Source organism: Lycorma delicatula, chromosome 9 (genome assembly GCF_047948215.1).
Source record: "Lycorma delicatula isolate Av1 chromosome 9, ASM4794821v1, whole genome shotgun sequence".
In the NCBI taxonomy this organism is placed as follows: domain Eukaryota; kingdom Metazoa; phylum Arthropoda; class Insecta; order Hemiptera; family Fulgoridae; genus Lycorma; species Lycorma delicatula.
Window position 1 is genome coordinate 92,099,151 of NC_134463.1, and position 25,357 is coordinate 92,124,507.

Here is a 25,357-nt window from a genome sequence, read left to right on the forward strand (position 1 = left end):
CGAATGTAATAAAAATACAATGAAAAGTGGAAATTTATATTTATATAAAATAAATTGTTAACGTTACGTGTATAAAAATAACAAACATAATATTCCTGTTCTGTCACTAACCCGGAAACGACCTTCGCAACAATATAAATAAAGAAACGTTTATTATATTCAGAAATAAATCGAATTAACATAAATAACTTTAAAATTGCAAAACAAAGAACTAATAAATAACAAATCACCTCTTTCTAGGAAGGATAATATTTGAATATAAAACTCCGATTTTAAATTAAACCCGCTACGAATAACAAGTATTTATTATTAAACGGCAAGTAATGAACCGTGAGTTTTCGAATATCTATAAAACGTTATAAAAATAATTAGAAATTAAATAATTAATTAATTACGTAACATATTATTAAACGGTAGTAGAACGAGTACTTAGAAGTTAAATTAACATTCAAGCGATATAATATTTGAAACGCGTGTAACTAATAAGTATTATGTCGATGAAAATACACGAATTACCGCTAATATGATGACTAAATTTACAACATCAACGATCTAACTTTTTAACCGACAAAATTTGTTAAGGAGCAAAAAAATTTCCACTGTAAAAAAAAAACCACACACATACCGATAGCGCCTTGGCAGTACAAGTTACACGCGGGACGAGCCCGAAAGATTATCGAAAAACACTAAAATGAATTAAACAACGATATACGGCTCCATCAGGTAGAGGGATATCATTTTCCACTTAGAATCGTAGAAATATCCCGATTAGGATCATTATAATCTGCTAACATCACGATGAATCGTACAGAAGCAGGGGAAAAATACAAACAATTTACGAAATATGTATGTACGTAAATTAATCTACCGAATATTAATAATAATAAAAACCTTTAAAGTTCGACAGGCGACTTTAACATCACAATATTTTTTTCAAAGGGTCTACATCAAAAGCATAACTCCGTTATAGTATCAGTAACCGCAGAAAGATAATTTTATCTATTAAGTATTAAAAAAGTTAATGAAACAATTTAATATCTTATCTACACATAAAAATATAACGCGTACAAACGATAAGAAAATACCCACTCTTCGAATCAAAACGTATGCAGTACGTCGTAAACTTTAATGTTGTATTATATAAAAGTCTATTAAAAAAAAATAAAAAATTAAGCAATGAAACATTATTAAATTAATTAGTAACTACTCGTATTTATATCTAGCTGTCTGTTAACAGTGGTTTACTCGCTTTAAATTTTCCAACTAGAGTTCCTTAATTATAAAAAAAATTAAACAACAGGATACTTCCGGCCATTACATAGTGAAAATTTTCAGGGGGAAATTAATAACCGTTCGGACTCGTTAAATACTCGTTCTATTTTTGCCTGTATTTCACCTATATTAATAAAAATACTACCGAAAAGAGGAATTATTCATAAAAAAATCGAATTGATTCTATACTAAATCAAATTCACGAGCTTCAATAATCGGCTAGCAACGTCGCTAGACAAATATTGAAAGTACTTTCCTGCTAACACGAGGGGAAATAATAATAATGTGTACGCGGTCGGTTTACTTAATCTGAATTTTTAATATAATAACGTTTTTGGTCGACTACGTTGAGGCATCAGTGCCTCAAGACACATCGCTTCAGTTCAGGAAAGCAAAATAAACAAGGTGCGAGACGATAGGCGATTTTAGCGACCTTAATACTGCAGGTAATCCCCACAACGCAACAGAATGTATCGAAACGCTACTGAACGTTTGCGCTAAAGAAACGGCCATCACGTTCGACCACCGGTTAACAATAATTTCTACAGATATAGCATATTCTGTAAATAAATTAGCGACTTCATTGTGCTTTATTAAAACGGAACCTAACTCGTGATTTTTACGATAGACCGCTTACACCGCCATTAAATTTGAAAATAACGGAATACAAGTCGCGACTGTACTTCCAAATTGAATAAATTTTAGGTTTCTTAAATTTTAATTACCGCGGCGAATTTTTATCGCTAGATATATAAGTAAACCCAGCTTTACCTAAAAAGCACCGGTCGGGCTTTCTATATAGCCGTAGAGCAAATAAACGAGCGCAGTGGACCTCACCGACTTGACAGCAAGTACGTTTTAGCTACGGTTCTGAACATCATTACCGAAGCCAAGACGTTTACCGAAAACCCTTGCGGAACCAAACGAGGAAAAAGAAAAGCAAGGTCCGACGAGATGAACAGCAGAACGTAATAAAAGAACGTTCAGAGCAGCATTTACATTCTGCCTATACCTCTTGGAAGATCGGGGTTTCTACCCTTATTTTAGGAACATATATACGATCGAAGATTTTGCATCGAGTAAATGTTGCGATGAACCGCCTTTCATTTACATTCAGGCTCAGACTTCCGTGGAATCAGAGCATCATCTGTAAAAATAAAATCCGGCTAGAGCAGAAATAAAGGATGTATTATCACCGAACTGAAGGATTCCTTTCAAAAATCCATTTTTTTTTCAGGGAGAATAACAAATCTGATAGGTAAAAAAACCTACCAAATATGGTAGGTAAAAAAACGAGAAAAATCTTTTAACTATATATTTAGATGTATTAACATTTTCTTTCCACAGGTTACTTCTTTCGACTAAAACAGAAAAAATTTGGCAATTATTTTTTTGTTGTAACCGTAAAATAAGACATAAAATAACAAATAAGACGCGACGGGAGATCGTACTGCGCGTTAAGTCGAACTAATATAAATATAAAAAAACAGCTTACGTCAAAACAACAAAAGACAATATTTTAATACGGAAGCTATGACGTCGAAAACATTTACAACAGACTAACCTGAACGAACACAATATTCTACGTCACAGCTTAAGTTATAGCGCGCAGCTAAATATATCAAGGTAGTAAAAACAGCTCGACTACCTCAGGCCAAATATTAAAGTACACTTAAATCCGGTCTCAAACCGCCCGTAAATATAAAACCTGCATACATATACGACGGCTGTGTCTATTTTCAGGATATTCGCCTCTCGCTAACAAATTAGAAAACACAATCGCATAAGAATCTTAATAATTAATTTAAAAAAAAAGTAAACATAAGGCTACTACTACTTAGAATCAAAACGATGTCGATAATTCAGTATTCAAATTAAAACGTTTAATAAGATTAAATTTTGAGATATGCACGGGTTTAGGGGTTTTTATGTAAGATTCCAGTAACCTAACCTAATTAACGATGATGATTTTGCAATTTTTCTCGACAAACATGTGCAGAATTCGGAACCGAAATCATAGTTATCAATTTGAACGATATAAATTCTACTTTTAACATTTATAACAAAAGAATACAAAAATACGCAGAAACTAACCTATTTAACAGAAGATTTTAAGTTTTAAAAAGGAAATTATATCGTAATATGAATACCGGTGGATTGGAGGTGGGCCAGTAGTTGTTCACGATCTCTATAAGCCTACATACAAGTTACGTTAATTCATTTAGTATTAATTACTTGATCGCGTTAACAATATGTTTTTACTGCAAACAGAAATATAATATAATGCAGCGCAAAATATCAGTGTTATCTGTAAACACAGAAGATGGTGCAAAATACATATACACATAAGTAAACGCACAAAATATCGTCTACAGTACAATTAACATCGACTACTACACTTAATTCCAGAACCACCACCACCTTTTTAATTATTTCATCGATAAAAAAATTCATCATTATATCGGGAAATCGCTTCCGCTACCGTTAATTATATATATGTACATACATTGTATATATATATATACATTCATTGTAAACTCAAGATGCAGGGGAAAAATAAAAAAAGTAAATAATTCAATTAATAAAAACCTATTCGAACGGGAAATCAAAGAACAGGATCTATCACCAAACCATATTATGAAGCCAAAAAAAGCTCCCTTAACTTAATAATCGTGAAGAGTGTGTGGATTTTCATTTAAATAAATATTTTTATAGTATAATAAAACAGATTAAACTAATAAATAAATTATTCAGAAACTGGAACCGACTATTTAGATATATTTTATAAATTATAATTGCAAAAAAAATGGCGTTAACCGAGGAATGACACAGTTTGAAGCGGAAGTATCTAAAAAATATATATACTTAGAAGAAACTTTAAAAACTTTACAAGGAAAAAATAGGGCTGCTAGGACGCACGAAATTAAAATCACAAGAAATTAACGCGTTAATGATCTCAAATGTTAAAGATAACAGTTTATTAAAACAACAAAAAAGTAAACAAGAGACAGAAAACTATAAATGACGGGAAAATTACTGACGCACATTAAAAAACTAGATGGAAACTAGGAGATTCAAAAGACTTGAAAGGAAAAAATGAAATCTTAAAAAGTTAACGCGATCGTTCTAAAATCGTAATTTATACGTAAATACAAATTACGCATTACAGATTAAACGGGGGAGAAACAACAAAAAATCACATCAATGATATGCGTATTTTAAATACACTGCTATTGAGACGAGTACAAAGTCGCATTATATAAGTGACCGAGAAAAGATACAAGATTTCTTTGTTTTAAAAATTAATTAAGTTTCTCTTTTCTGTAATATCTCTATTACGAACTGAAATTATCGCCAAAAATAATATTTCAAACAATTTAAAATCGACTTGCGAATACGATTAAAATTATACTACGAAACGAAAAAATTAAAATAAAAAAATTAACGAAAGTAATGAAAATGTAATAACCGACAAATATATGACGCAATAATGATTACACATGTAAAATGATAAATAGTTCAACCAAACAAAATATGTTAAATCAAGTTACTGATTAATGCTAACGCAAGAGAACTTGCGCTATCGGTATCTATTATGAATTCATATGTACACGAAACAGACGGCTGTATTTTTTACCTATTATAAAAATATTACACAACGGTACAGGAAACAAAGAATATTACATACTAAGACAAAAAAACTTAACTGAATCCAAAAAATAATTAACTACTAGAAAAAATAAAAATAATCCAACGGCCGTACAATAAATTATTTTCAAGATAAGTCGTGATTCATCAATAACTATTAACCGGAAACCCCCTACTACCTTACGGAGATAACAAACTTCACGGAAAAATTAAAAGTTGTATATTTAGTACGATTGTGTTTTGTCATCCAAAGACGAAAATGGTTATTAAATAAATATAAAGCGAATAATAGGGGGAATTACGAATTGTCGATTCTTACCTTCCAAACAATGAAAAAATTCATGGAAGACGATATGTATAATCCTGCTAAACACAAAAACAATTTTAAAAAAATAAAACACTATATAACAGAATAACGAAACTACACACAAATTCGACGGTAAAAAAGAACCCGACACAAAATTACGGCTAGGGAGTAAATTCTCCCAAACCAACGAATATGCGGTAACTACGCAATAACCGGAGTGACTGAACGGCGACTGGCGACTGAACGTCCCTTAAAATACACAACAGCTGTTTAACTCTCATTTTGTCTGTATGTTGGCAACCTTGGAACACGTCACGGTTAAACTATTGCGCAACTTATTCTGCGCAGCGCACTACTAGCCAAGTGTAGCGGCAGCGGGGTGCTTGTTGAAATCACGATGCAGTACGGAGAACAACCCGTTCCGTTCTTCAAGATGCAATTTTATTCTAAAAAAAACCCTACATACCTGAAAACGTAAAATTTGTATTGTTTTTTTGCTTTTATTTATTTTCAATATAATTTATCATTTAAATGGTCAGTATAAATAGAACATCCTTACACATAATAATTATAATAACGGTTAATAATTCTTATTATTTTTTTAACGTTATTAAAAATAACTATGCAAATACTTCTGTGGTTTCATATATACATAGTACGATGAAGAATAGAAAAACCCAATAAAAGTTGAATGCTGTAAACTGACGTATATTACTTTCTAAGTTATCGTAACACATGCGTTAAATGTTTATAAAATAGTGAAATACTATACTATATGGTATTGATTATAAATAACTACACGTACACGGTGTCATTTGATAAACATTAAAGCTTACATTTTTTAATGACACTTTTTTCTCGATTTAATTCATCATGAAATTATTTGACTTTAACTGATGCTATGCGGCAACCGAAAATTACGCGATGAAACGAGTTCACAGAGAACCGCTTTCCTCTACGATTTAAGATTCTGATATCTCTCAGGGCGTGGCATTCTGAAGAATGACGGGTGTGAAGTCATGATAAAACTTTTTCATATACGTAGGCGCGCACACACACGAACAGCGCAGCGGTTTCTCTGGATGCGCTAAAAATTATTTTTTTAATAATCAATAGTGATCGATGCCTGTGCGACAAAAAACCGGCCCTATTTCATTGTTTATAGAGAAGTACAAGTTTTAATTAATGTATTAAAGGGGGAGAAAAATAAATGCGTTTCATATACATAGCCGAAAAGCGATCCATTTACTGATACCGTAACATACGATAAAAACCGGTAGGAAACTGCAGGACTTAAGGCTTAAAAAAAACACACGCGTACAAGAAAACAATTTACATTAAAAAGATGCCGTTTAAATTCAATGAAATCACATCGGTGGGATCAGCGTTCATTTTTTTAACCTCGTGTTCAAATCACGTTAAATGATACCTATTTCACACGCGATCGAAAAATTTAATTCATTTTTCAGTAGCACTAAGATGAATATTTTACTTTCAATAACTGCATAAATAAAACGTTCCTTTAATGTAAATAGGATACGTAAATCAAGTTTACGAATATACAATGTATAAACAGAAACAGGCTGCTGTGAAAACACATAAAACTCTTAAGCTACAGATCGTTAATTAATTTCTACGAGATTAATAATTTTTAAACTGAAAATTATTTAGTACTTTAAACCGATATATTTAAGCGTATACTACTACTCCTCTTAATTAATAATTTATTTATTTGGAAATAAAATAAGGAAACTGGTGTAGTTAACAAAAAAATAAAGACCAAACACCCTTTTTTTAGCAAGACGACGCAAAATCCTTTCGTACGGTTAAATTAACAATTTAAAACAAATATGTGATCGTAAGCATTAAACATAATGTACGGTAATAACAAAAATAATTAATGAACAAAAGCGGAGTGCAGGTGATGAAAGGAAATACAAGTCATGGTGACGTCATAGTTATGACGTACTCTCCCCACTAAAATAAGCAGAGCTGGATCGAACTTCAGCGTTGTGTTTCAGAAGCGGCGGTAGGGATAACAGACTATAGAACAGTGTGAATTGTCGCATTACCTCGCTAACGGCGTACAGAGCGATAGTCTACCGATGGAAAGATAATACATATGCACACGGCACAAAGAAATAACCTACCGCACGATACAGAGTTTTAGTGTCGTTTACGGGTAAATAATGTTTATAAATTACTTTTCAATAATCAAGATCCATTTTAAATCTAAAAAATATAACTACATATTTATATTTGAATCGAAAAGCAGTGATTTTAAAGATATATTTTTACACTCCTGTTTGTGTATATTATAAATTTTTTACAATATATTAAGCATAAGAATAACAATTACATAAGACTATATTAATAATAACTTAACATAAGAATATATTAGTTTTACATTTTTTGGACGGAATATTATTTAAAAAATGTCCGATAATTGAAAAACCATCGGATCTTAAAAATCCACATTTTGAAAGGACAATAAGAAAAGACAGGTTATCAGGAAGTCGTACGGGTTATTATTATAATTTTTTTTATACTTTAACGTAGTCGGGTTAGGTTAAAAAGCAGTCCAAAAAGAGAATTTTGTTTGGTTTTTTCTTGAAGAAAAATTTTGGTAATAAAATGAAAATGCATATATGGTAGTAGAATACAGATCGGGGAGCACGATATCACCAACGTCGATTCCATAAGTTATTACACGGTTTGAAATTTGTTTTCTTACAGAACATTACTCGATCAATAATCAAAAGCGAATTAAAAACATTTAACCGAAAGCGACAACGGTACTTTTGCATGATAGGTACAACTGACTTTTGGAACGTCAAGAAAACCTGGAAGCAATTTTCACAAAAAAAAAAAAAAAAAATACTTTTTAATGCCGCGTCTCAAAATTTAGAACGTCAAGCAAATTTGGTAAAATTTTTTGTGATTAATGTTTAAGTACCATAACGAGTGCAGGCGACCTGGCATGAATCACAAGACACGCCCGAATAAGGGGAAAGTGGGGAAACTGTATGCACCTAAGAAAAATCAAGACTTTTCATTTAACAACTAATGCTAAACCTATCAAACCTTTCCTTATTTAGTCTAGTTTATTAGGTTAAAAAATCACTTCAATCATGGCAGCTATTATTTTTACATAATCTACAAGTACGTATTTGCCCACGGTTTCAAGACCCTCGGGTAACTGTGCGCGGGAAGCCGGCCTCCGTGGCGCAAGTGGTAGCGTCTCGGCCTTTCATCCGGAGGTCCTGGGTTCGAATCCCGGCCAGGCATGGCATTTTCATACACGCTACAAATCATTCATCTCATCCTCTGAAGCAATACCTAACGGTAGTTCCGGAGGTTAAAAAAAAACCGCGCGACGTACAATTCTGGGTAAATGAGGAGAAACCACTCTTGATTTTTTATTTGTTCAAAGTTACATGTAGTTATAACGATACATATACAGGTTTAATATTTTACAGTTACCATAAAATGTTGATGCACTTCTATTATTTTAATTAACAGATTTAGGCTATTTTACAAGAATCACAAATGTAATTCTCCGGAAAATCCCATCCAGTACACGCACGACTCCAAGAAGACCAATATACACATCGGTACCACAATTCCCCATCATTCCCTACATCATTGCACGCAGGACAAAGATCTGCTTAACTCTTCTTAACTGCATTTGGGTCTACAATATCGGTCATGGCAACGTCTATATCTTGACCTCCGCAATGGCTTTCTTTTCTCTTCTTTTCCAATTAATCCTCGGCATTCCGATTTTCAAGGTCAGTATAAGATGACTTTTCCTCTTTTTTAGCCTTGGTTTCAAGCAGCATTTCACTCGCGTTCTTTTAATCGATTCGACCTCACGGCTAGCGTAAGATCGGCCCGCTAAACCCTAATCGTTTAAAAGGTGGGGCTACAACTTTTAATTGCGTTAACTGTAACCCGCGTTCGGGAGAAGACGCATCCAGATCTTTCGATCGCCTCTTATCTATATATAAGCGGGGAAAACTGTTGATATTCTACGGCTCGTGGAGTCAACACGTCTTTCACACGGGAATTTCTTTTGATAATACAAGATTATATTAAGCACGATCACGGCATCGCTTTAAGAAAAAAGGATAAGCATAACCTCTTTAAATAATTAATTCTAAATATCTAAAGCCCTCTTATGAGAAAGATAAAAACGTATATAGGGCCCCTTCAACGTAATCTAACAAGCGATTAAAACCACCGTTTACAGATGCGTTTTGAATTTTCCTGCCTTACGAAACGTTGAAGAAAAATTAATTCGTATTAAATATACACCTTACAACACAGTTATCGGCAGAACATAAGCATCACATTAAAAAATTATACTGATCGAAAAGCAGAGGTACAATCGAACACAAACGTAAACAAATCGAACGGGCTAACGAACCCCTCTACGCAGAATAGACTACACGTTATCTAATGAAATCGATCGACTTATGTAAACACATAACAGTACGTAATATAAAATAAACAATAACGCGCCCGATCACACAGGAACGGCAACAAAATAACAATATATCGACACCATCACGCAAGAGTTATTCAAAGAACGCGCCCGCACAAGCACCTCGCTAAACAAGGAAACACGTTCGACATATGGCGCTAGGCGGCATACAAGTAGCTTACGGTACGTGAACAGAACGTATTTATTCTGTAAAGTGCCATTAGTTTACAATACACACGCGCGCGCGGGAAACGGAAACACGCTACACGTTCATAAAAGCGAAGTACGGTACTTACTGAAAATAATGTTAATACAAAACGAACGTATTATTTTATAAACAAGACGGGATTTCGATTTGAAAAGACTAAAACGTTTTATTAACTGTCACACTAGATTCTTTCAAAAAATCCTTAGGCATTTCCTTCCCGATTAGTTCGGTTAAAAATCTTTCACCACCTAACTGAGAAAAAAAAAATCTTGAATGAAATTGAAAGTGCATTTATAATTTAAGCTTTGTCACTGATCATACATATAGTTTAGAAACACGAGGATTAGCAAAGGTTTGGCCGGAATTATGATTATAAAACGCGTATCAGATCGAACGGGTAAGTTATGGAAAACCCAACATTTAGAGGTTATTCAGGTACTGTGAAAAGACGTTTCAGACTTTACTGAGACTACATAGAAAAAGCCATAAAAAAACATGGGAACAAATGACAAATTTCCCATTAAAATACATACTATCACCTACATGCAATCGTTACACCGAACCAAGAAAACGACCATAAATACGTTGTTTACTTAAATACTATATTAACCTTCAACTGGTGATATGACACCAAAATGACGGCGCGCGCCTGGTCGCTACGTGATTATCCCCACCCTTGATCACATAATGAAACGTGCTTTACAGTAGCCGATTCTTTTTAATTTATACTTAGATTGCCGTGCAGCGAGAGTTTTAATTGTGTCTGTTTTTTCTCAATCGAGTGTCCGACGTAAAACTGACGCGTGCTCACCATTTGGGTAAGTACAATTTCCTTTCGTAAAACGATCAAATAATGTGGATTTTTGCTTAAATATAAATTTCTTTGCGTCCGGTTGGTTCAATTTTATTAGTAAATCGTATTCATTTTTTCGGTGTAAAAATGAACGTGAATGATCAGAATTCCGAAGAAGCAATTCTTCGTCAACTGGATGAATAGGAAAGCGAGGATTCGGATATTGAAGAACCAATTACAGGTCAAAATAGGGAACAAGGAGAAAACGGTAATCAAAAATGGACTGCAGATGGAAATCGAAAGATGGTTGCTGTAGGAAATGAGGAACAGGATGTTGATCAGAATTACTGTATTGTCAGCGAATATGATACAGATACTGAGGTTGAAGGTTCAGGAGGTGGTGAAAATGAAGGGATTGATAAACGTGGAGAAGTAGATGAAAACGTTTATCCGAGTAAATTCAAATTTAGATGGTCTAAAGTAAAATCGCGAAGAATTGTCCGAGTTCCGGCACATAATATATTACGAATTAGTAATAGATATAGTATTCGAAATGAAAGTGAAATTGGAGTACGGAATAAACTTTTTCCCGACAATATTTTACATATTACTCTGAAGTGGGCAAACAAAAAACTTCTTTCTTTGAGAACAAGATACAAAAATCCACATATTACTGAACTGAAAGCACTTATAGGAATACTGCTTCTTTCAGCAATATTCAAATGTAACCCGCGATTCAAATTTTTTCTACCGATGAAACAGACCGAGAAATCTTTTGATGTCAAAAACGCGAAATTGTTAGTGTTACAGTTCTTAGATTTGACAATTCTGAAACAAGATCTCAGAGCAAAACCACTGACAAAGCGACTTTGTTTACAGAAGTATTTGACGTTTTTATTGCTAACTGTCAGCGCATTTACTCCATCGGTTCAAATACTTGCGTAGATGAAATGTTAGTCCCGTTCCGCGGCAGATGCGCATTCAAATTGTTTATGCCAAATAACAAAATAAATACGGACTAAAATTGATGCGTATACAGACTCGCGAACTAGTCATTTATATAACGCATACACCTACAGCGGTAAGGTAAGGGTTCCGGTGGAATTGGATTGTCGGAAGGAAATAAATTTTCTAAAAACAACATAGTCCCAATACGACTGGCAAACCCTTTTATGGCTCGAATAGAAACATAACTGTAGATAATAGGTTTTCATCAACCGACTTGGTCAAAAAACGGAGGTAAAGGACTAACATATGTTGGCACTCTAAATAAAAGAAAGCGAGAAATTCCAGCCGAATTTCACCGATAAAAAACGAAAAATTAGGGAAAGTTTATATGGCTTTACTAAAAGAATAACCTTGATTTCTTATGCACCAAAAACGTAACAGAGCAGTAACATCTATTTTAAGCAACATAATAAAGGTGATGACCGTAAAAATAATAAGCCTGAGATTATATCAGACTATACTGCCACAAAAAATAGGGTTGATGGTTTAAACAGGATGTGTAGTAATTACTCTTGTATCCGGCGTACAGAGGTGGCCGATGGTTTTGTTCTACAGATTAATTGATATCTGTGCAGTGAATTCCTATATCGCTCACCAATCGCAAGACATAAGTCTTACGAAATACATACGCTTTGACTACCTGAAAGTAGTAGCAATGAAGTTAGTTTCCGCCCATGCGACGCGAAGATTTTATAATAAAAGAATTTCTAGAGAAATACGAATTTCATTAAAAATAATTTTTAAATTGCAAGAAGAACCTGAGGTTACTTCCAACAACTTCTGGAAGACTGAAAGACCGAAAGACGTACAGTATCTGATCTGCAAAAAAGAAGAAACGGACATCGTATTTGTGCTATGAATGTAAAACCCCTGCATGTTTAGACCGTTTGAAAAAGAATTGCACGCTGCTATGAAGACTAAACTACAACTTTTTTTTTATTTATTTCATTACTTATTATTATCATCATTATTGTATTATATTCACCCGTATTCTTATATAATATTAATAAAATGTAACTATGATTTCAAATCTTAATAAAATAAAAAAGCAAAAGAAAAACCATCAACTCGAAATTATGACTTCCAAATTCTTTAATATTGGTTTTCCTACTTTGGGAATCCAACACCAAATTCCTCGGATTCGCAACCATGTGAGTTTTTTGTCGGCAATTCCTTTGAAATTACAGACAATCATGTAATAATGGAAAAGGCTGTAAAACAGAAGAGTTAAACTGTCAATTACCTAGTTATCAAATTTTCTACAAGAAGCCATCTTTGTATCCTTCTCAGAATATGTATAAAGATACTAACCCTTAGAATAGAAACCTATTCAGGTAGGATTTCATATAACGGGTGAAAGTATTTTTTCAAATGAATTATGTTGTACTTGAGTACATGCTGTACAAATTGTATTCCAGACTTTATCTTAGTCGTATTGTAAATTCGTTTACAGCCAACCACTCAACTTTTATTAAATCTTTTACTTCCTTGTTGGAATTTGTCTTTGGATCCCACGTTATACATTTATATAAATTCGTAAAACCTTATTTTTCTTTATTGCTTATGTTTGATAATGGTAAACATTCAATCGCTACTCTTTGTTTCGACCAGTACATGTTCGGTCTGATTCTAAGTTTCTGCGAGTAGTGTGAAACTTTTTCCAAAAGTTTTTTGTAATCTACCGTTATGAGGTTTAGTCAAACCCCTCAGTTTCTCGAGTTCTTTTTTTGTCATTACTGTATAAAAGTGTTTTACCGAATTAAAAACCGGTTTACAGTATTAACGGTGTTTTAAAAATCTTTATTCATTTAACAATAACTACAATTAAAAATTTACTTAAGAAAATAACAAAAAATTAAGGGGTTTCAAAACGACGTCGCCTTACCGTATGTGTCGGTGAAACGTTACCTCACCAACTGAAGGATAATGGGGGTTTGAAAAATACACTGAGACAAACTCCGTCATAAACTCGTGTACCGATACGATCTACACAAGTGTACATTCACAGAATACTTCCGTAATTATGAAATCCACATCTGCCGTCTCATATCTTGAGATACGGTTAGAGCACATCAAATAAAATAATTAACGTTTACAAAATACAGTTTGATTGTCAAACATCAATGGCAGAACGGTTAACCGAAAATGGAAGAGCGGAAAATATTTAATTTAATTTGACCTTTAGAATTACGAATATTTAAACACGCTACGTCTGATTTAACTACGAACAATCATTTCGTATTTGCATTAGTATATCTTACGGAAAAGAATCATATTACAATATATCGCTTTAACAAGGCCACGCGAAAGCAGGGTGGCGCGACAAAAATTTACATTTCACAATTTAAGCCATTTAAAAAAACGTTCTTTAAAAGAAAAAATTTGGTACCTTAATATTTTCATTACCACCATTCGATTCTCTGTTAGGGTAATATGACCGTTTTGACACGCACACGAACTCAGCGGTGCAGCAGGACAACCGTGTTAGGAATTCTCGAGAATTTTCACAACGGTCAGAGGTAAAAAAAAATTACTTTTCAAGATTCAGATGGAGCTTCCAAGATGGAAGCTCCATCGAGACGGATAAGCCTAAGTTCAAGAGAGTATCGTGAACTTAAGATTTCGTACAGCTCTAATCGATTTAACAGCGCGAACTGTAAGCCAGTTCATAATTCTACGCAATCAGGCAAAACCTACCACCAATTTATCGGAAGAAGGTGTCGCAACGTTGCCAGATACCTTTTGGATAACCGATTTATGCACCTGCGACAATCTGTTAATACAGCAAATCTCTTTATTACAACAGTACTTAAAGAAAATAGCAATGAATTTGTAATATATTTATACAAGCCTTAAGTCACATTATAACAGCTTATTTAAATATATATAAGAAAATCGGTGGATCATTTGAAAAAATAACAATAAAAACCGACCGAAATTCTTCAAAATTAAGTAAAAATCTAGTCACGGATTTCGCAAATCATAATAGCTCTTCGTAGGTCTAAAAACAGATGCTTTTTCTTATTAACCTAAAGATGTGACGCGAAAATCTATTTGACCAATCAACAAGTTTGAAATTGAACGAGTTAAACTTGATATATATATCTTGATATATATATATATATATATATATATATATATAGAGTATATACTTGATATACTTCTTGAAAAATTGACGATCCATTTCCTTAGATCTTTATTTCTGAAATAGATCGCACAAAACAGAATAGCAGATTTTTCCAAAACATCCTTTTTCTACCTAATCGGCGTTTTATCTCCAGTAGGAATTCAATTCCATTTAATTAAAAAGCAACTCGGTGTACGTACATCCTTAGCAAGTACATTACAAACGGATTACTTTTAATAATAACCACTCACATCGGAAATCGAAATTAATTTCTGGTACAAAAGACGGCAACCCTATCAAGACAAGGTGAGCCGACAGAGATCATGTTTCAGATAAACTGATCTTATGTTGAAAACGTGAGATAAAAATTACGGTAAAAATAAGGAAATGAACCGTAATCTTTCTTTGTAAAGTTTAGAATCTATTAATTCTTTGTCCTACTGTTTTTATATAAACCTAGTTCACTTAATTGCAACAAAGTTCACTTTTTGTAACAAAATTTAATTGCAATTTTTTTTTTTTTTTACTGCGGGTTTGTTTTTCATTTTCAGAATAAAACACAGGAATGTTATATAGAATCAACAATTCTGAAGGTCGAATCGAAAGAGAATTCAATAAAACATAGCGTGAACGGGAAAGAAAAGAAAAAAGATCCTATAACACGCATACGAGTAATGCTTAAATAATAATACACTCGAAATATAAGATAAAAAAAGAATAACAGCAGTAGTAATAATAATAATAGATGATGATGAGGAATAGAACTGAAGAAAAATCTGTTAGTCAGACATCCGATAAAACACAGAATCAAATTATCAATATTCACTGAATGATAATACGTAAAAAAAATACATAATAAAAAAGAGAGCAAGAGGGGTAGAACAGAACACGAACTGTACCACGTGTGTTCTCTTCCCCACAAGGCAGGCAGGCAGGCAAGCAGCACGTGTCAACAACCGTCAAGGTCATTGACCCTCCCTCTTTTCTGCACTACTCCATCACTATCCCTAGAATCACAATAGTACGTGTGGTAAAAAAAAACTGTGTAGGGGCTGGATCGGATCGCTGGCACCTACAGAACATAACAAAACGCAGTATCACAAGAGGGTTTTGGGCTTCGTTTGTACACATTAAAGAAGGCAGTCTAAAACGGGGACATTTAAACCGAAGCGCGCGCGCACACATCAATAACCGCTAACACTACTCCCTCTATAGGCACGGGTAATGAAAAAACTGAAAGCTATCAAATGCTTTCTTTTCACTCTCCAGTGGGAATAATAATAAAAGTTATAAAGTCTAGGCCGGCTGGTGTAGACGTAACTCTTATTTTAAACCCTTTTTTACTCACGAGTTCTCCATATCTCCAAAAAATAAAGAAAGAAAAAGCCTATGCTCGGTTAGTTTAATTTTGTTCACTCCAAGTCACAAGTTAGGATAACAATATTATTATTCATACTAAGTGACTGATGTAGTTCCCAAAATCTACCACCTCCTAGTCGTGATTGTAAATCTTTTTACTGTTGGAATATATTTAAACAAGGGCAACGGCTGAATTTATCAGTAATCACAGCAACCGTGAAGGAAAAAGTGTTAAAATATAAATCAGGAACTAAGGGTTAGTGTTCTACATTATAACAAATTTCATTATGTTCAAAAGATTTTTTTTTTGTAACGTTGTGTAGCGTACTTTTACATAAAGATTTCATAAAATTAAAATATTTAAGGCAATATTTTTATTGTAAAACACATAAAATAAGTAAAACAATTATTTTAGACGGTCATTATAGAAGCATACGTTTACGCATACGTAAACGTAAGTACGTAAACTTCAGCATTATGTAATTAATTCAAATAGTGTCGAGGTCCACCTCACCTGATAAGCACCTTGTCCTTTTCTTGTTCCTGTTTAGCCTACGGGAATTACCGTTCAGGTATTACTTCAGAGGATGAATGAGAATGATATGTATGAGTGTAAATGAAGTGTAGTCTAGTACAGTTTTAGTCCGACCATTCCTGAGATGTACGGTTAATTGAAACCCAACCACCAAAGAACACCGGTTCCCATGATCTAGTATTCAAACCCGTATAAAAATAACTGCCTTTACCAGGACTTGAACGCTGGAACTCTCGACCTCCAAATCAGCTGATTTACGAAGACGCGTTCACCACTAGACCAACCCGATGGGTAAGCACCTCTGTCCTAGGCTGAAGTTTTTATTCAGCCACCATGATTCGTATAAGAAGCAATCCCTCATAAGAAAAATTTCTTTGCGCTATCTGTTTGAAATAGTAACAAAAGGAATATGATTGTTTTAATAAGTTTGTAGCACTGACAGGGTCAATACGGCTGAGGTCTGGATAAAATTTATTTTATTCTATCAAATAAAATAGGTCCCAGAACCATATCTGCAGTAGTTTTTGAGAAATCTGGGGTAAAACCCCATTTTTTATGTTAGATGTACAACAACTTTGTTAAATGGGTAATACGCACGTAAAATTTTTAAACGAAACAAAATTTAATTCTGAACAAAATGGTGTAAGATTAAGTTGAATAAAACAAAGAAAAGTTGAAAAAATTTATATTTTATCTAGAAACAGTATTACAACTGTAAGAAAAGTAATTATTTAATGCAAACAAAAACCAAATTCTTTTTTGGTGATGTGAAAAATTTGTAAAACCAAAATTTATCTTTAAACAAATCTGAAATTGCAAGATTGTAAAATAAAAATAAATATATAAACATTACTTAATTTTTTTATTATTGATGAAAATATGATAAATTATTTGGAAAATTATTATTTCTAAGTTGGCAATAAAATAACAATGCTAATCAACAATGTGCAATACTGTATTAGTGTTTAAATCATTCTGTAAGGTATATTACGTTTATCGGGTACTGTGAAGTATGCTGTTGTTAGCAAAGGTTTTCTGTGAATTTTAATTTGAACGTGATCAGCTTGCAATCAAAATAATGCCATACTTATTTACAACAGAGGAATACACTGAAATGGTATTCATTATGAGCGTGTGTAATGGTAATGGACAGCTAGCTGCTGCAGTAGAATAAAAATATGTTTTATGCATCGCAGGATTCCAGATCCCAGAAGAATTAGCGGACCATTTTGCAATCTTCAGGATATAGGTTCACTAACTAGTATTCGTACCAGCTATGACAACAACAATCTGTCCAACATGATGCTGTTATTGATGAAATTATTATAGAAGCAGTTCAACGCAGCCCAGGCGTCAATATACAACATCTTCCTAAGCAGAATTGAGTTTCACATTTGATGGTTTGGAATACACTTAAATAAAACAAGTTTTATCTTTATTATAAACAGCCAAGTTCAACATCTATACCCACAGGCCAGATGGTCTGCTTTGCTTGGTGTTTTGCAACTGGTGGAATACAAATCAACTATAGAAGTATGCTTTTTTTTTACAGATGAGGCAAACTTCACTCAAAATGAATTTAACAACTTACATAATGAGCATATATGGGCAGAAGTAAATCCTCATGAAATGATAGAAGGCAATTTTCAGCACTGACTTAGCATCAATGTATGGAGCGACCTCTTCACAATCGTTGTTTGAGCAGTTCATATTGCCTGGCTGCTTAATGCTTAGGTCTACTTGCACTTTTTTCAAGAAGTGCCGCGGCTCCTTGACCACGTTCCTCTAATGCTGAGATGGAAAGTATACTTTCAGCACAATGGAGCATCTCCCCATTTTGCTTGTGCTTTAAATCATAATTTCTCTGAGAAATCGAACAGTTGTGGAGGTCCACATTTCTGGCCACCAAGATCACCTGATAAAAAGGCTTTAGATTTTTGCTTCTGGGGATGGATGAAAAATTATACTGTATAGAAAACAAAAATACACTTTCATGAGGAAGTAACTGTTTGTAATATGGATGTGGTTGAGCAACTTAAGGATAGCCCTGAAGAACTAAAAAGAGCAACAAAAGCAATATGGAAGCGTGCCAAGAAATGTGTTGAAAATGGTGGGGTAATTTTTGTACATTTATTATAAACTGGTAATAAATATAATTTGGTCTCATGTACTGTTTGCAAATAAAATTCAAAATTTTATAAATTTTTGTTTTATTCAACTGATCTTACATCAATTTGTTCATAATTAATTTCTCTACATGTTTATCATGTATTTATTATCCATTCAACAGAGTTGTTATATGTCAAATATAAAAAAACAGGGGTTTTCACCCCAGATTTCTCAAAAACTACTGCAGATGCGGTTCTGGGAACTATTTTATTTGATTTTTCAGGTCAAAAACCATAAGAGATCACTAATTCTGCTTCTAAATTAATGTCCTAAAAATGAAGTAAGACCAGATTTCATCGTGGTAGCTGATATACAAGCAAAATTTTCACTAGCTGATAACTTGCAAATGAAGCATTTTAGGATATATATGTTTATATGAACTCTTTCCATTACTTTCACAAGTAGAGTTAAGATTAGGTCGTGAAAGTCCCAGGAGAACTTCATGATACATATGTATGAATATGAGTATGTATATATATTTATATAAAAACAAGATTATGTAATAACAGCAGGCAATTGAATATTGTTACTCACCATAGCATGAAAAGTGCTAGCAGCGAATATAAGGACCAGAAAACAGTTTTAACACTGGCTGGGAAGGTGATGAGGCGCACTGCATCTTTCAACAGCTAATGTCATAGATCAGCCATCTAAAAAACAATTTCATTAATAAGCCTCACTAATAATTATAAAAAAAAAAACTTGACCAAAAGCATAAGTCACAATAGGAAGAAAGTATTACATCGATGTGAAATCTTTTAGCTCATTCTAAACATAAAATATCACATAAGATATCCTCTATATCTAGAAATATAGAGGAAATATTACCTAAGCGCATCAGACTCTGATAGATTTTTCATTGTACAGCTAGCTACTGAGGAGGAGAAAATGACTTTTCAGTCAATTTCATAATACAATATAATTCTACAATTGAAGAGTAAAAATGTTTAATCTGATCCTACAATTACAAAGGAACTTGGGAATTCTACCAGTCCCATATCCTTAACCAGATCAAAAGGGCACTTTGAGGGAGGAATACAATCAAGGTTAAGTGGTAAGTAGTAAGAAAGCAATAATGATGACAAAACAAAGTTATGTAATGCATGCTTTACATAAGCATGTAAAGCATGCATTTGTTTTGTATAACTTTGTTTTGTAATGCATGCCATTCCAGCCATAATTCCATCACAAGAGACAGGGTTCTTTTCCCTGAATTTTCCGAATTTAAAAACCACGGCAATGTTCAGCCTGATTTATATTTGTAGTAATAAAACTACAATTGCTCCAAATTATGCAAATGAGCTGTAGTTGCATTCATCCAAATTCCTGATGCAAGGTATCTGAAATTTACATTGCAAGAAATATTACGCATACTTTAATACCAGGTTACCGTATAAAACAGAAAATTTTGTACACAATTTTATTTATACAAAAATAAAACAAAATGGATATCCCTAATCATACTTCAAATCTAGTTATAAATTAAAGATGACCTAATCCATCAAGGAATAGGGGCAGGACTTATGTCAAACACCTACAGCATCAAAGTACTTCTTTGAGTGAAGGAAAGCGGTTGAATCCTTTATATTTACGAGGTGTGTGGGAAAAGTAATGAGACTGACTTTTTACTTACTTAAGTTTTTATTTTTTTTAAAACAATATTATCCCTTCAAAGTAGGTCCCTTGGGCAGCTATAAACCGGCAGAATCGTTATTCCCACTCCTGGTAGCAGCGCTGGAAGGCTTCAACTGGTAGGGCTTTTAACTGGTCGGTCACAGTCTTCTGAATGTTCTCCAGTTCCAAAATGCCGTCCTTTTAAGACATGTTTCAATTCTGGGAAAAGGGAAAAGTCACAAGGACTCAAATCGGGTGAATAGGGGGGTTGAGGAACTGTAGGAATGCGTTTTGAGGTCAAAAATTCCATGATGGAAATGACCGTGTGACACGAGACATTGTCATGATGAAGCATCATGACAATGTCTGATCACAAGTCTGCAATGTTTGGTCTCATGCGATCACTCTTTTCCTGAGTCTTTCAAAGACACCTTTGTAAAACACTTGGTTGACAGTTTGTCCTGGAGGAACAAATTCTTTATGCACGATACCCCTACTGTCAAAAAAGCAAATCAGCATGATTTTGGGAGATGACGGAGTGTGCCACTCTTCGCTTTGTTTCAGGATCGTACAAATATCCAGGATTCATCACCTGTGATCACACGATTGAAGAATTCTTGGTCATTGTCAATTCTCTCAGAAAAATCAACACACATGTTTCTTCGATTGTCCTTCTGTTGTGAGGTTTTTCGCCACCAATTTCACACAAACCTTTTTGCATGTCCAAATCGTCTGTCAAAATTTGATATACGGTGAAAGTGTTTAAATTTAACTGTTCACTCATCATCCTTATTGTTAAATGACGGTCTGATCTCACAAGAACCCTCACACGCTCAACATTTTCGTCAGATTTTGAAGTTGAAGATATCCCTGAGCGAGGTTGATTTTCAATGTGTTCTCGGCCTTCCAAAAATGATTTGTACCAGCGGAAAACTTGTGCTCTTGATAAGCAATGTTCCGCATAGGCCTGTTTTAACTTTTCAAATGTCACACTTGCGGATTCCCCAAGTTTAACACAAAACTTGATTGCGCAACATTGCTGTAAATTCCGATGCTCCATTTTCATAACACAACAAAAACACAACTTTACTAAGGCGCTGTCAAAAATAATGTGTTGGCTGAACGGACTTGAAACTCGTACTGAGCATGTGGAAGGGATGAACAAACTAGTCTAGCATAGACCGGTAGACAGAGCGTTGCCAGATCGCTCGCAGTGTTACCAATTCATTACTTTTCTCACACACCTCGTATAAAGGGTATATTTATTCTTCTCATTATCCATTCCTTTACCTCATCTTTTACTTCAAAAAGATGAACAAGTTTACCCATATTCCCACAGGATCAATGTAGAGGATACGGGGAAGTATTTGAGTTGCTGTATCCTTCAATATTAATTTATTTTATTAAGGGCAAGTCAATTTATCCAGCAGCTTAAGTTTAAGCCAGGGTTGTGATACTTATTGGTTACAAAAAAAACATTGTTGAAGAGATAAGCTAAAAGGAAAATTACAGCATAGGTGGTATACGATTATCAGATCAGCCTGGATAATAACTGAAAACACGATGAATGTACTATTTAAAACTTCAGAAAAAGTCTGGTTTTAAAGTACATATATATATTTTTTTTTTTCTCTTCTTTCTATGAAAAAAGTTGAACATGAAAAACTATGACATTTCATTTTTTTAAATTTTTTTCAAGAGGCAGGGATAGCATGCGCAGATTGAATTATTTTTTTATATGTAGGTATATTTTAGTACTTTTACCGTAAACATTATTAATAGTGATATACTTACCCCTAAATTTTTATGAATTTTTGAAAACTAATTTTTTTTTTAAAACTTCAAATTTTGGCTTCAAATAACTCTGATGGGGCTGGTGATAAATATCTAAAATTTGTACAACTTAGTGTTTTTGTATATGTTTATGGCAAATAACAAATTTTCTTGTGTATTGTACTAATAAAAAAATTATAACTTCTCAAAAATCATGAAAAACCAGTTAAAAGTGATACTATTTTGACTCGCTAAATAAACTGCTTAAATAAAAAATTAAAAAAAATAGTTTTAAGGTCCTGAGACATGCAGGAAACAAGTGGGTAAGTTTCAATTATTTTTAAATTGATCACGCAACCAGTTTTTTTTGGGACACTTCAAATGGATTGACCCAATATCCTAAGTTAATCTAAAAGTTATGTTAAATATATTACTTACATTTAAGTAAATTAAAAAAATGACCAAAAAAAAAATGAAATGCAATCTTCTAAGCTGGCATAAAATGCAGATTTTATAGTTAAAAATATATTAATGCTTTAAGTTAAAAAGCGTAATAAATAATATTGAAGTATAATATAACAGATTATTTCCTTTTATACAGATTACCTCAATCTAAATAATTTAGTTTATAAGATAAACCTTGAGCAGGTACTTATTCATAGTCTTAACTAAACCTTACAGTGCAGAATGAAACAGGTGCAGATTATTTTTATACAAATAGGGCATACAATTCCTTAATTTCATTCTACCCAGTTTATTTTTGTTTTCATATTTATACAACATCTAATTAAAAAAGATTAAAAAATCTACCCAGCATTACTGTATCAGGATCACTACTATTCGTTTTTTAAGAAGCCGTAGATATCGCTGATTGATATCAATTATGAAAATATTTTGTTACTTTCTTCTTCAAACTAGTTTTATTCATAGGGAGTCAAAAGAGCAAATGAAAAAGAAAAACTTTGAGAACAATAATAAGTTTAAGGATTTAATCGTGCTCTGTGACAAAGGCATGATGTCATATAACAATAGAAAGGAGTATATTATAAAGAGTACAGTATCTAACATGTAGCAACTGAGAAAGAGACAGGTAATGATGTACAATTAGGAGTGGAGGGGAAACAACAATTTTATGGCTCAACCTTGAAAACTTCCCTTCTCAATACCCTCCAGCAAAAGAAGAATAGCAGCTGCCATTTTGAAATAAGATTTTTTATCAAAAATCATTACACATGATTTTTAAATAATTATTTATAAAATATTCTGTCTATTAGCAAAGATCATTACCATAAAATTTCATACATATTGGAAAACAAGTTTTGCCATTAACTCTGTCACAAACAAATGAAATGTCAGAAGTCTGAACTGAAATAGGATTTACTTTCCACATAAAAAAAAAGGAAACTGCTATTTCTTTACAGCAATTGAACAAATACAATGTCATTAACTTTTATTAAAAATGTTTAAAAAAATACTTATCTAATAATTTGAAGTTAAACTGTCATTTACATATGTATGATATTTATGGGTGGATTTCTGTAATTTCAACTAAATAAAAAGCTACTTATCAGCTCTCCTACAAATTAGATTGCAAGGTTAAAATTCCAGTCAGGCTAATCACTTCACACTAGAATTCAGTTCTCATCAGTGGTTTTATCAGGCATTAGCTGTTGGTTGCAAAAATAGGAAATAAATGAAATTTATTTCATAGAACTTCTTTTAACACCAGATATTTATTTCCACAGCAAACATTTATTTTTTTGTAAATTTTTTTTGCTTTTATACAAATTTCAAATCTTTAAGTTACTTTGGGTAGATATCAGTTTTCCTTGAAAAATGTTCATACATTCTGGCAAATAAAGCTATTAAAACTTTCACCCGTTATCAAATTTGATAATAAAGTCATAAAGTTTACATAAAAGAACTGGGAAAAACTTTGGATTTGATTACTACTTCTTTCAAATTGAATACCGCCTGTATGCATTTTAAGAAACGTAACTGTAACAGTAGTGGGAGACATGAAATTAAAGTAAATAATTCCCAAAATTAGCTTGACAATTTTTAACAATAACAACTAGTATCCTATGAAAACATACTACGGAAAGTTAAAAATCAAGTGGATTCCTGCTGTCTTCCAGATGGATCCCAATATACTGTTGCATATTATCATGCCAAGGCCACTGAATGACAGATGTTGAACTCTCTAATAATCACCTATAATCAGTTAACCAAAGAAGCTGTCAATACTTAATAATACTGTAAGAGAAAGCAGCTCTGACTACAGATACTTGAATTTTTCATGCTTTAAATGCATAAAATCAAAAGAAAGACTGCGACAGATATGTGAAGCAACAAACAAAGCTTCTGCAAAAAACAATGCAAAATATAAAAAATCCACAACTGAGTGGTGGAAGGATACAGAGTAAGAAAATAGAGCTGTTAGCTTTATTTGCTGGGGAAAGGAAAAAGAAGTTGTAACTGCCTGTGAAAAAAATTTAGTATAAAAATATGCAACATTTAGACTCCAATGAGTTTTGTACATTTAAAGAGTTCACTTAATATATTCAAGGGATTAAAATTAGCGATCTCTAATTGATTAATTAAGGGCATTAAAGAAAAACTTCAACAATGAAATGAGATTATATAGATTAAGAGATTTGGGAATAAAATACAACTACCCTTGATTTTTTAACATAATTTTGGGATAAGTTATTAAGAATCAAACACTTCAGAGAAGAAATAAAAGGCTAGTACAACTAGTTTCAAGCCCTAGTCTATAAAAATTCAATAGAGTAGCAGCATATTGGTAGTAGATAAGTGATCATATGAGAAAAGTATATTTCTTTGACCCAATGCAAAAGTGGACAGACCAATTACATGGATGTCAGATAAACAAGGTTTTATTGTGCTTTCAGAGAGCTTTTCGGATTATAATATTTAAGGGTAAATTAAAGGGAACTCATTATTTTATTCAGTTTGAATTATCAGTTTCAACTAAGGGGTTTTTATAGCAATTGGTGTGAGGAAATTGAAAAGGTCTTTATTTCAATGAATATAA

The 25,357-nt window shown here is 33.0% G+C and overlaps 1 protein-coding gene across 3 annotated transcripts in view; it reads right to left on the reverse strand.

Annotated features, from left to right (window-relative positions):
• The window catches only part of drn (zinc finger AN1-type doctor no), a 150,260-nt gene that overhangs the window by 102,109 nt on the left and 22,794 nt on the right, over positions 1-25,357 (reverse strand). For 2 of the 3 annotated variants that reach the window (XM_075374508.1, XM_075374507.1), the window contains exon 2: positions 19,447-19,562. The gene's annotated coding sequence lies outside the window, so the exon portion shown is untranslated. Of the gene's footprint in view, positions 1-5,239; positions 5,466-19,446; positions 19,563-25,357 lie in introns of those variants that run through there. The other variant, XM_075374510.1, reaches the window with a different exon arrangement.